Source organism: Lynx canadensis, chromosome C1, assembly GCF_007474595.2.
Source record: "Lynx canadensis isolate LIC74 chromosome C1, mLynCan4.pri.v2, whole genome shotgun sequence".
NCBI classification, from domain to species: Eukaryota; Metazoa; Chordata; class Mammalia; order Carnivora; family Felidae; genus Lynx; species Lynx canadensis.
The window spans coordinates 90,199,454-90,211,358 of NC_044310.1; the positions used below are offsets into that span (position 1 = coordinate 90,199,454).

General features: G+C 37.7%; 1 pseudogene; it reads right to left on the reverse strand.

Annotated features, from left to right (window-relative positions):
* Positions 1 to 664: 664 nt before the first annotated feature.
* LOC115519770 lies at positions 665 to 9,891 on the reverse strand (annotated as a pseudogene).
* Between the last annotated feature and the right edge of the window lie 2,014 nt (positions 9,892 to 11,905).

The window sequence follows — 11,905 nt, forward strand, 5'->3', positions numbered from 1 at the left end:
ATAAAGGAGCAGTGAGGGGGGTGGAATACTACAAATGATGTATCTAATAAATAAGTACTTCATATTGTATATTAGAAGATGATAAGAGCTGTCAGAAGATTTTTAAAAAGAGGGGCAGGATAAGGGAGACCTGAAATGTAAGGGGGTGGGAGAATGGGTTAACATTTTTAACTTTTTTTTTCCTAGTGAGTGTCATTAAATTTAAACAAATATCTGAAGAAAACCAGAAAATTAGCAATATGGATATCTGATGTAGAGGAGTCCTGGACAGTAGGAACAGCCAGTACCATGGCACTGTCAAAACACTGCTATGTGCTCCAGGACGAGTAGAGAAGCGAGTAAAGTTTTAGCAGAGTGAGCAAGGTGGAATATATTAGGATATCATTCTAGGTTGAAAGTAATAGAGGCCATGCATGACTTTAGAGGGGATTTATCTATCTATCTATCTGTCTGTCTGTCTGTCTGTCTGTCTGTCAGTCAGTCAGTCAGTCAAAAGGTCTCACATGTTTATTACCGAACCAACCTACTGGTGCAAAAGCATCATAACAGAGAAAAGCCATTTCCCTGATAAAACAGATCTACTGGTCAGGCAGTAGGGAGGCAATGCAATACGAACACAGGACTTTCAGGCAGCATAAATGTGTGCCATCTCATGTGTGGTCCCTTACAGCCCCAGCGTCGTTGTTCTCCAATGCTGCCTCTTGGAGTTGTATCTGATTTTATTACCAGTGTTCATCCAAATCCACTGGGGAATGGGACGATTCTGCTTTTGTTTCTTGGCCAGGAATCACTGGATCTTGGAAGTCTTGTGAGAAGACCTGGCAAGAAACAGTCAGCAGCACACACCGCAATGGCAGAGAAGAGGAGCGATTTTAGAGGGAATTTAAAGAAGTTTGCATTTTACTCTGATTTAAATGGGAAAACACGGAAGTGTTCAGAGCAAAGGAATGACAGTTCACGTGGAATGTCACTCCATCCTAACAGCAAGCAAAAACCTGAACAAACTGGCAAATCAACAACTTATCTTAGTTCTGTCAGGGATGTGAGGTCACAAGGCAAACTACTACCCCCCAAATTGGAGTTACAGGGCAGATGAACACAGAGCAGCACAACTGAACAGAACAGAAACGTTCAAGCTGAAAGCTCTACAGGAGCTAGTACTGGCGGGAAAATCTAGACTATAACTGACAAATTTCTAGAGAGTCAGTGTAGACAAGTCTGAGGATAAAAACGGCAGGATGGCAGTCTTAGGGAGTAGGGAGGCAAACTTACATGAATTTTAGCTCCAGTAGCTCTACCAGGTATTCACAGGGAATATGGGAGAAAAAAAGTCCCTTCAGCCTTCTAACAGGGGGAGGCGAAAATAACCATTTTGAAATACATCAGAGCATTCTGGTCTCAAGAGAAACTAATTTATCAGACCCTAACCTATTGTAGTTTTATCAGAACTTAATCTACTGAGGGGAAGGAAAATATCCAACTCCAGCCCCTCTAGCCATCCTGTCCCACTTAAAGCGAGTAGGGGACAGAGAAACACTTGTGAAGTTTACAACTCCGGGGCTGAGGCTTACTAACAGACTGAAACACAATCCAGGACTGTAGAACAGACTATAGAACTCCTCCCCATACCTTACTATTACATTATTAAAGGCCTATTTATCATGTACCTTTTCCCCAGTACATCATTTCTGGCCCTCAACAACAAATTCCAATGCCTATGAAAATGCAAAACAAAACAAAACAAAACAACAGCAACAACAAAAGCCACTCAGAAATGGCATGAATGCTAGCCTCACCAGACCAGAAATTTAAAACCATGGTGATTAATACTAAGGTCTAAAAGTAGACAGCATGTAAGAACTGCTGGGTAATGTAAGCATAAAGATGGAATTCTAATTAAAAATCAAAAAGAAATGCTAGGCATAAAAACATTCTGACAGGTATGAAGAACACATGTGATGGGCTCGTCAATAGACTGGACATGGCTGAGGAAAGGATCTCTGAGCTCGAAAATACGCCAAAAGAAACTTCCAAAACTGAAAACGAAAGAGAAAGAAACAAGACTGGGGGAAAAACAAAAGCAAAAACAAACCATGACAGAATATCCAGGAACTGTGGGGCAACTACAAAAGATATAACACATAGATAATGAGAATACCAGAAGGAGAAGAGAGAAAGAAATAGAAGAAATATTTGAAGCAATAATGGCTGAGCATTTCCCCCAAATTAACGCCATGCACTAAGCCACAAATCTAGAAATCTCAGAGAATACCAAGCAGGACAAATAGCAAAATTAAACTACACACCTAGGCCTGTTGTATTCAAACTGTGGGAAATGAAAGAACAGAAGAAATCTTGAAAGAAACCAGGGTATGTGTGGGGGAGGGCACCTTATATACAGAGAGGAGCAAATATAAAAATTATACCTGACTTCTCAGAAAAGGAATAGGAAGAAAGGTTTAGATGAGGTCAGAATTTTAATTTCAGGTTTATTAGGTTTAATATGTCTGTTAAACTCCAAACGGAGATGTTAAATAGCACAAATAGCTATCTGTAGATTAGGAGAGAGGTCTGGGCTTGAAATATGCATTTAGGCATCAATGTCATGTGGACATTAAAGCCATTAGAGTGGATGAGATCACCAAGGTAGTGTTAATAAAAAAAAAAAAAAAGAAAAAAAAAGAAAGCTGATCTCTGGGGCAATCCAACATGAAGAGTTCTTACTAAAGATAAGCAGCTAAGGAGTGTAAAGAGTGACCTATGAAGCAGAAAGAAAATCAAGAGGCTTCCTGTATTAAAAACAATTTAAATAGAGTTTACAGGGAAGAGGGGCACAGTTGCTAACATGTGGCTAATAAGGTAATTAAGGTAGGAACTGAGAATTGACCATTGGATTTAACAAGATGAAAGTTATTGCTGATCTCATGGAGAGAAGTTTGATGGAACGATGCAGAATAATTCTAACTATATATATGTATGTATATGGAGAGAGAGAGAGTATAAATAATTTACCCAAGGAATTTTGCTGCCAAGGAGAACAAAGTACTTTAGTGGTAACTGATGGGTAAGTAGAGTCAGGATTTTTTTTTTAATGTGGGATAGATAAATATTAGCATTCTAAGAAAAGGTAAAAAAATTGATAATATGGGAGATTACGGAAATGATGGTCAGAGGAGATATATGTAAATTAACCCAGCTGTTCTAAGACCTACATCTAAACCCTCCATCGCTTAACACATTAGGAGTTTGTTACTCACTCAAAAGTTTCATGAGGGGGGGCGCCTGGGTGGCTTAGTCGGTTAAGCGTCCTACTTCAGCTCAGGTCACGATCTCGCGGTCTGCGAGTTCGAGCCCCGCGTCGGGCTCTGGGCTGACAGCTCAGAGCCTGGAGCCTGCTTCCGATTCTGTGTCTCCCTCTCTCTCTCTGCCCCTCCCCCGTTCATGCTCTGTCTCTCTCTGTCTCAAAAATAAAAATAAATGTTAAAAAAAAAATTAAAAAAAAAAGTTTCATGAGGGTCTCCAGTAGGTTGTTTTCTATGTAAAGTTTTCAAGGGACAAAGGCTTCTTCAATACTGAGCTTCAATCTGTCCCCTAAGACCTGAGAGTTCCTTTTTTGCCCCCTTGACTAGTTATTGGAAGGACAGCATGGAGAAGATACATTTTTTTTCTTAATCACTTGCCCAGAGTGACACATATTTCTTTCACTCACATACGATTAGTAAGAATAATATCCTTTATCTAGGTACAAGGGGAACTGAAAAGTGCATCCCCAGGATGAGTAAGTTTCTAATGATCAAAATTGTTTACTGTAGAAAGAAAGGATGTATCTTTTGTGATCTGTCAGCCCTCTGTCCCATAAGATGGAATCTAGTGTTGAAATGGAGGGATTGGCTTTACATAGGGGAAAGTTATCATCACAGAATAAAAATGGGAGACTTTGGGGGTACCTGGATGGCTCAGTTGGTTAAGCCTCCAACTTCGGCTCAAGTCATGATCTCACAATTTATGAGTTAGAGCCCCACATCGGGCTTTCTGCTGTCAGCACTTAACCCACTTCAGAGCCTGCTTTGGATCCTCTGTCACCCTCTCTCTTTCTGCCCCTTCCCTACTTGTTCTCTCTCTCCCTCTCTCTCTCTCTCTCTCAAAATCAATAAATAAACTTAAAAAAAGGAGACTGTGGTATATAGGTTTTCAGAAATGGGAAGTGAATGGACTAGACCATATCATATGATTGCCTGGTAAGATTAATGGCCCATTTGAATTTCATGTAAATTTATAATAAGAACAATTAACAAGGTTATATGTCCTATCAAGCCACATTCATCTATAGAGATGTATGTCAGGGAATCAGTGATGAGTTGAAATTAACTAGACTTAAGCAAATGTGATAAAACATAAAAGGTGTAAAGGAACAAAGGGTATGTGCAAAGCATGATTGTAATGATTGGCCATAAAATTTTATTTCATTTTATTTTTTAAAAGTTTGTTTGTTTGTTTGTTTGTTTGTTTATTTATAGAGCACAAGCGGGGAGGGGAAGAGAGAGAGAGAGAGAGAGAGAGAGAGAGAGAGAGAATATCCCAAACTGGCTCTGTGTTGTCAGTGCAGAGCCCAACTCAGGGCTCTATCTCATGAACCATGAGATCATGACCTGAGCTGAAATCAAGAGTCAGGTGCTTAACTGACTGAGCCACCTAGGTGCCCTTTGACCATAATTCTTTTTAAGTTTATTTATTTATTTTGAGAGAGAGAGAGAGAGTAATTAAGCAGGGGAGAAACAGAGAGAGAGGGAGACAGAGAAAAACCCAAGCAGGCTCCACACCATCAGCACCGAGCCCAACGTGGGACTCGAACTCAGGAGCCATGAGATCATGAATGGAGCTGAAACTAAGAGTTGGGCACTTAACCTACTGAGCCACCCAGGTGCCCCATTGACCATAAAATTTTAAACGGAAGAAAGAGGACATTAAGAGGATGAGGGACAGTGAAAAATTGATAGGATTAATGGATTGGAGGGTGGAAAATGTACATACAGAGCCCTAGGAAGGAAAAAAACAAACAAACAAAAAAAAAAAACCAAAAAAAGCAAAGCAAAACAAAACAGGAGGCAGTGGTCACAGAACGAGCTGTACAAAATTGATGTTTCAGAGAGAGTGCAATTATTAGTAACAGGTATATCTACAGAGTAAGTGGCTGAGGTAGGGTGGAGGACAAGATTATTGGATGCAGATAATTTTAAGGAAGTTGAGGCCAGATGGGTAGAGCATTATCTACAATTTAATTGAAATCACCAAGAGTTAGGATAGAGGTAATTGAAGAGGGACAGCTAGGAAATGACTCATGGAGAAATGAGTAGGAATGATCCAGCGTTTGAGAGATAACAGCTACAATTGAAGGATATGAGGTTATAAAATCGAATAGTATGAAATACAAAGCTTGGGGGTTTTAGTGGAATTGAAGGAAAATGCTCTGAAACATGAGAAGAAAACTCAAAGACATCTACCTCATTACCATTTCTAGCGGTACAAGGTCTATAAGAGGGAAAAATAATTTTATAGGCTACAGAAGAAAGCATACAGGGAAAAACTCATCATAATTTAGGAACTGGGGTCAAAAATTAATGACCTATATAGGAGGATTATATTTTTGCAAGATAAAGAAAGTTACAAAGAAGTTGTTTTAATTGAACCATGCTGTTATAAGAAACACAAAGGCAAAGACAATGGGATGTACATAATGTGTAATTGACCATAAACTGAACTGAATAGTCCCAAATCATCATAAGGCAGTGTCACTTACTTACTAGCCCTCCTCCCCATTTTCACCAGGAAAATAAAACTTCTTCCAAAATAGAACTTAAGCCATCCTTTTTTGGGGGCGGGCGGGGAGCAGGGACTATGGGCTTATACAAAGGCTGAAAGTCAGTGATCTACTGACTTCCAAACTGGCGTTGTGGCACAGTTTTCTTTGCAACGTTTAATGTATTTCATTCTGATTGTGCATATCAAGGAAGGATTCTTGGAAGAGGAACACGTAAATTCCATTCTTTAACATGAAAAGCTTGTTTTGTTTCATTTTTTTAAGTTTTAACTTTTATTTAAATTCCAGTTAGTTAATATACAGTGTAATATTAGTTTCAGGACTACAGTGTAGTGATTCAACACTTCCATACAACACCTGGTACTTCTCACAAGTGTGCTCCTTAATCCCCATCACCTATCTAACCCGTCTCCCACCCACCTTTCCTCCGGTAACCATCAGTTTGTTCTCTATAGTTAAGGGTCTGTTTCTTGGTTTGTCTTTCTGTCTCTTTTTTAAACCTTTTTTCCTTTGTTCTGTTTCTTAAATTCCACATATGAGTGAAATCATATGGTATTTGTCTTTCTCTGAGTTATTTCCCTTAGAATAATTTATTTCGCTTAGCTCCATCCATGTCATTGCAAATGGCAAGATGTTTTGTTTCATTTTTTGAGAATGGACAAAAAAATATTTTGACTGATATCTCCATATGTTAGGTGACAAATCAGAGCTATAATCCTCAAATAATTCCTAGTTTACAAGTAATTTGTCCCCACTCACTCTTGACTGAGAATGTCATTATTTTCTATATATGTCCACCTACATATATTTTTGGAGGAAGGAAAAGCTGTAATATTTCATTTCTCTTTTAAATAAAAAATTAAGTCAAATTATAACATACATGCCAAAAAGAATGCCACATCATAACTGAACAGTTTGAAGAGTGAATACATCCTTGTATCCACTATCTAGACAAACAAACCAAAAGATTATCAGCACCCTAGAAACTTTCCTTGAGTTCTATACCAGTCATTACTATTTCTCCTTAAAGGCAGACACTGTTTTGACTTCTTTCCCCAACATTAGACTTTTGAACTTTGTATAGAGTTATACAATACAAATAGGCAGAATTCTAAGATGGCTCTCAAGATTCCCTCTCCCTGATATATATGACCTGTATATCCCCTCTTTCTGGGTATAGGAAGAACTTGTGAATATAATGGGACCTCCTTCCTGAGGTTAAGTTACTAATTAGTTGACTTTGAGTTATGCAAGTGAGAGATTAGCTTTGGTGAGCCTGACTTAACCAAGTGAGCCCTTCAGAGTAATGGGACCCTTCCTGAGAGAGTTTCAAAGCCATATATGTTCTCCTACTTGAAGAAATAACCTGTCATCTTATGAGGGTTTCAAAGCCATATATGTTCTCCTACTTGAAGAAATAACCTGTCATCTTGGACCTGAGAATGACTTCCAGGACCTAAGAGCACGCTGTGGCCAGCTACCAGCAAGAAAACATAGACCTCAATCCTGCAATTGCAAGGAACTGAATTCTGCTAACAGCTTCAATGAGTTTTGAAGAGGACCTCAAGCCTCAGATGAGACTGCAATGCCAACAGACACCTTGATCAAACCTAGTGAGACCATGAGCAGAGGAAATAGCTACTCATTCCTGGAATCCTGACCCATGGAAACCATGAGATAATTAACATACATTATGTTAAGCCGCTAAATTTGTGCTAAGTTGATACACAGCAATAGAAAACTAAAAAAAAAAAAAAGAATATTCCTTGTTGTTGCATGGAGTAATAGTTTATTCATTTTTAATTCTCTGTACTATGCCACTGTATGATATAAAAATATTTCAGATTATTCACTCTATTATTCCAAGCTTTTGGCCATTACAGATAGTTACATGATGAACATTCTTGCTGTGTTTTCTGTGCACATGCTCTATTGAGTAGGACTGGAATTGTGACTCTAGAGCATGTATCTGCTCAGCTCTAACAGACACAAACAGTTTTCCAAAACAGTTGTATCAACTTAGAATCCCAAAAACAGAGTGAAAAGTTTCACTCCCTCCATATGCTTACCACTAATTGACATGGATCTTGTAATTTTGTTTGTTTGCTTGGTTTTTTAGAGTTTAAATATCCTGGTGGGTGTGCAGAAGGATCTGATAGCAATTGCTACTCCCCACATTGTGAACCATCTTCCCCTTAGTCTTCTGTTTGGGTCTGTGCACTGACTTGTAAATTGTATTCAAATCATGCTGCTGTTTTTAAGTGAGCTGGCTAGAAGTAAGGATTTGACTTATGTGGCAAAGGATGGGAAGATTATCCCTTTAAAATCAGCAGGCAGCTATAATTATAATTCTATGAAAAAGGCAACATGTTCCTTTAATCAGTTAGACTCCTTCTTTTTACTTCTGACCACTTCTCCAGAGGCGCTCCTGAGCCCCATGGTTCACCCTTAGTTTCAACTCCTACACAGTGTAAGCACAGCTGTTATGCACAGACATTACCAGAAATTTTAGCTCGTCTTAATATAAACTTATCAGAATTCCAGTAGTAAATGAAATAAAATTTTTGCTATTATATCCTTTGAACATTTTATCTTTTGTGACAGTTGATTCCAATAGAAAAAAAGTAGAAAAACCATGAACCCTAAAAGAATGTAGTATTCTAACCTTTATTTCATTAATAGTAGAATCACTATAATATATTAATAAAGTAATGCTTTCTCTCAGAAGAAAGACATATTCATTTTTAAAGATCTTTTTCCTGGATTGTTCTTATTTACCTTTTGATTGCAAGGGTATATCTAACATAAATTATGAGAAAGAATTATACAAACTGCATAATTTCCCTGATGTGCTCACTCTGGATCTTATCACCCTACATGTATGCCTTGTTTTAAGCAGATTCCATGTATAATAAATTCTATGATTTAAAATTTTTTTAATGTTTATTTATTTTTGAGACAGAGAGAGACAGAGTGTGAGTGGGGGAGGGGCAGAGAGAAAGGGAGACACAGAATCCAAAGCAGGCTCCAGGCTCTGAGCTGTCAGCACAAAGCCCGATGCAGGACTCGAACTTGTCAACCTCAAGATCATGACCTGAGCTAAAGTCAGATGCTCAACCGACTGAGCCACCCAGACGTCCCATAAATTCTCTGATTTAAAAAAAAAAAAAAAGATTTACCTGGGAGTCCCTTACATAGTAAGCTGTCCAAAGTTTTAAAAATTATTACATTTATATAATACTAATTAACACATTTTTAGGCACACAGCTAGAGTATAAAGAAACATACACTTGTCATGTGCAAGTAGAAACAAATCAGAAGATTTTATTTCCATGAAGCATTTCAAGCCTATAAAAGAGTATAATATAGCATAATAAATAGCAGCACATCCATCATTCAAATTTACAAATGTTAACATTGTGTCATATTTGAGTCAGAAATATTTACCCAGTAAATAAAAATTACAGATGTTTATATACTCCTCTCCATCCCTAAGAGAGACCCTCTAGCCTGAACTAGTTGTATCTCATTCCTGTGATTTTTTAAAATCCCGGATGCAACTTCAAAGTCATCTATTTCATGATAATTACCTCAGATAATAATAATAATAATAATAATAATAATAGTAATAATAATAATAATAAAACTAAAATTAATGGGGACGGGCAGGATGGAAGCTGAAATGACCTCCAGAAATCCCTGAGAATTGGTAAGTCACCTGACTGGAAGTCTGTCAGGGAGATAAACAAAGAAAAGCGGGATCTTCACCCAGCTCTACCATAAACCAACCAGCTGTGGGAAGACACAACACAAGTAGCCTGCCTGTTTGTGGAGCAGTTGTCCAGAAGTGCTTATTGTTTATTTATCTGTTTGGGTTTGGTGGGAGCACATTTGACACATAATGTTACATTGGTTTCAGGTATACAACTTGGTGATTTCACAAGTACAGCTACCATCTGTCCTGCTACATAGCTATTACAGTACCATTGGCTGTATTCCTTATGCTCTTTTTGTTCACATGACTCACTCATTCCAGAACTGGAAGCCTCTACCTCCTTCTCCCCTTCACCCATTTTGCCAGGCTACTTATCCCCCTTCCCCATGACAACCATCAGTTTGTTCTCTGTATTTATAGGTCTGAATCTGCTTTCAGTTTGTTTATATGTTCGGGGTTTATATTTTGCTTTTTAAAAAGATTCCACTTATACGTGGAATCATATCATATTTGTGTTTATCAGTCTGACTTGTTTCATTTCGCATAATATCCTCCAGGTCCATCCATGATCCATGCTGTTGCAAATGGCACAATCCCATCCTTTTCCATGGCTAAGTTATATTCCAGTGTGTGTGTGTGTGTGTGTGTGTGTGTGTATGTGTGTGTGTGTGTGTACATCTTTATTATATTTGTCTGTTGATGGAAACTTAGGTTGCTTTCCTATCTTGGCTATTGTAAATAATGCTACAATAAACATAGGGGGACATACATTGTTCCAAATTAGCATCTCCAGAAGTGTTTTTTTGCTACAGAATTTTTTAATTCCAATGTAGTTAACTACTACAATTACAATTACTACTATAACTAATATTATATTAGTTTGGGGTGTACAATATAGTGGTCCAACAATTTCATACATCACCCAAGTGCACTCCTGAATCCCCATCACCTATTTCACCCATCTACTGCAATACTTAATACTACAATACTATTTTAGGAGTTAAATTGTAAATGCCTGTAAATTGAGCCCTTTTCTTTTGTGTACCACAATTCCTAAGACTCTCTTTGTCTTACACCAACCCACTTTATTATTTGAGCTTAATTCCTCCTAGTTAAGCCATTTTAGTTAGGTTTCTGCTAACCAAACTATTTACATTCTGTGGGCCTTTGTAAGTTGAATCCAGTGTGTTCCTTGGTCACAGTATCTTGAGAACTATATACAGAGGGTCTGCCTTCTTTACCACCATATCTCCAGTTCTCAGAGTAGTCTTTGACATGGGTAAATCAATAAATGATGAAAGAAAATGATCTATTTCCCCCAAAAAAATCTCAATACAAGGAAATAAAATTTAACATGCTAAATTACTTGCATTCCTTGAATAGGCTATTCTATTACTTGCTAAATAATTGGTTTGAAAACCAATAATCCTTGGGATGACAATAGTCTTTAGCCCTTTGGGAAATTATGACTAAATCTTTACATATGCACATAGTTGAGTGTGTCTTCAGAAGCCTCTAGTTACATGTACAAAACAAGTAAATAGAAATTACTTATTATGCCCATTTTTGTAAGCTATATAATGAGTACATTTGAGCAATATTTCTAGCATAAAGCATAGTAGCTGTCTTTATATAATTAAACATTTCAGAAAACTTTATAATAAGTGGAAATATTTTCAAATGAAAATAAATGTTATCAAATTCAGTCTTTTATGAGACATGATGAGTCCATAACATTTATTATTATTGAACTTATTTTTGTTCCCTTCCAAATCTGTCATTAAACCCTAGAAGAAACATTTTATTCCTAGCAGCTTCAGATAATAAACTTCTGCCTTCGTATTTTCCCACCCAAACTCCAAGATTTCCTTATACTCTAGGCATTTCCTTCTCCTATGGCAGTAATTCTCAAACTTCAGGGTATAATTAACTAAAAGGCAGACTAAAACACAGATTACAGGACTGTAGCCTGAGAGTTTCTGATTCAGTAGGTCTGGTGTGTAGCCCAAGGCAATAGAGACTGACTCCATTTTTAATATCCATTTCTGAACAGCTTTCAAACCCCATCAGTCCTTTTACTCCTTCTGCCCTACATCTGGACAAGCTGTTGAATGTTCAGAAAGCCTATGTGTTCCCTCTTTGGTACTGGTGGGAAGTGCAATGAAGCAACACCAGTTGCAATCTCACCCCCTAACCGCCATAAGAACCCATGCCAGTCTCCTTTCCCTGTTTCTCAAACCATTTTTGAATCTGCTTGAGAGTCTACCATGATGTCAGAAATACTATCATGTGAGTTACAAACTTTTCAAATGTTCTGTGGAGGGGGGAGGGGGCATCCATCATCCGTAGTAATATATAAACAAAATTTGGGA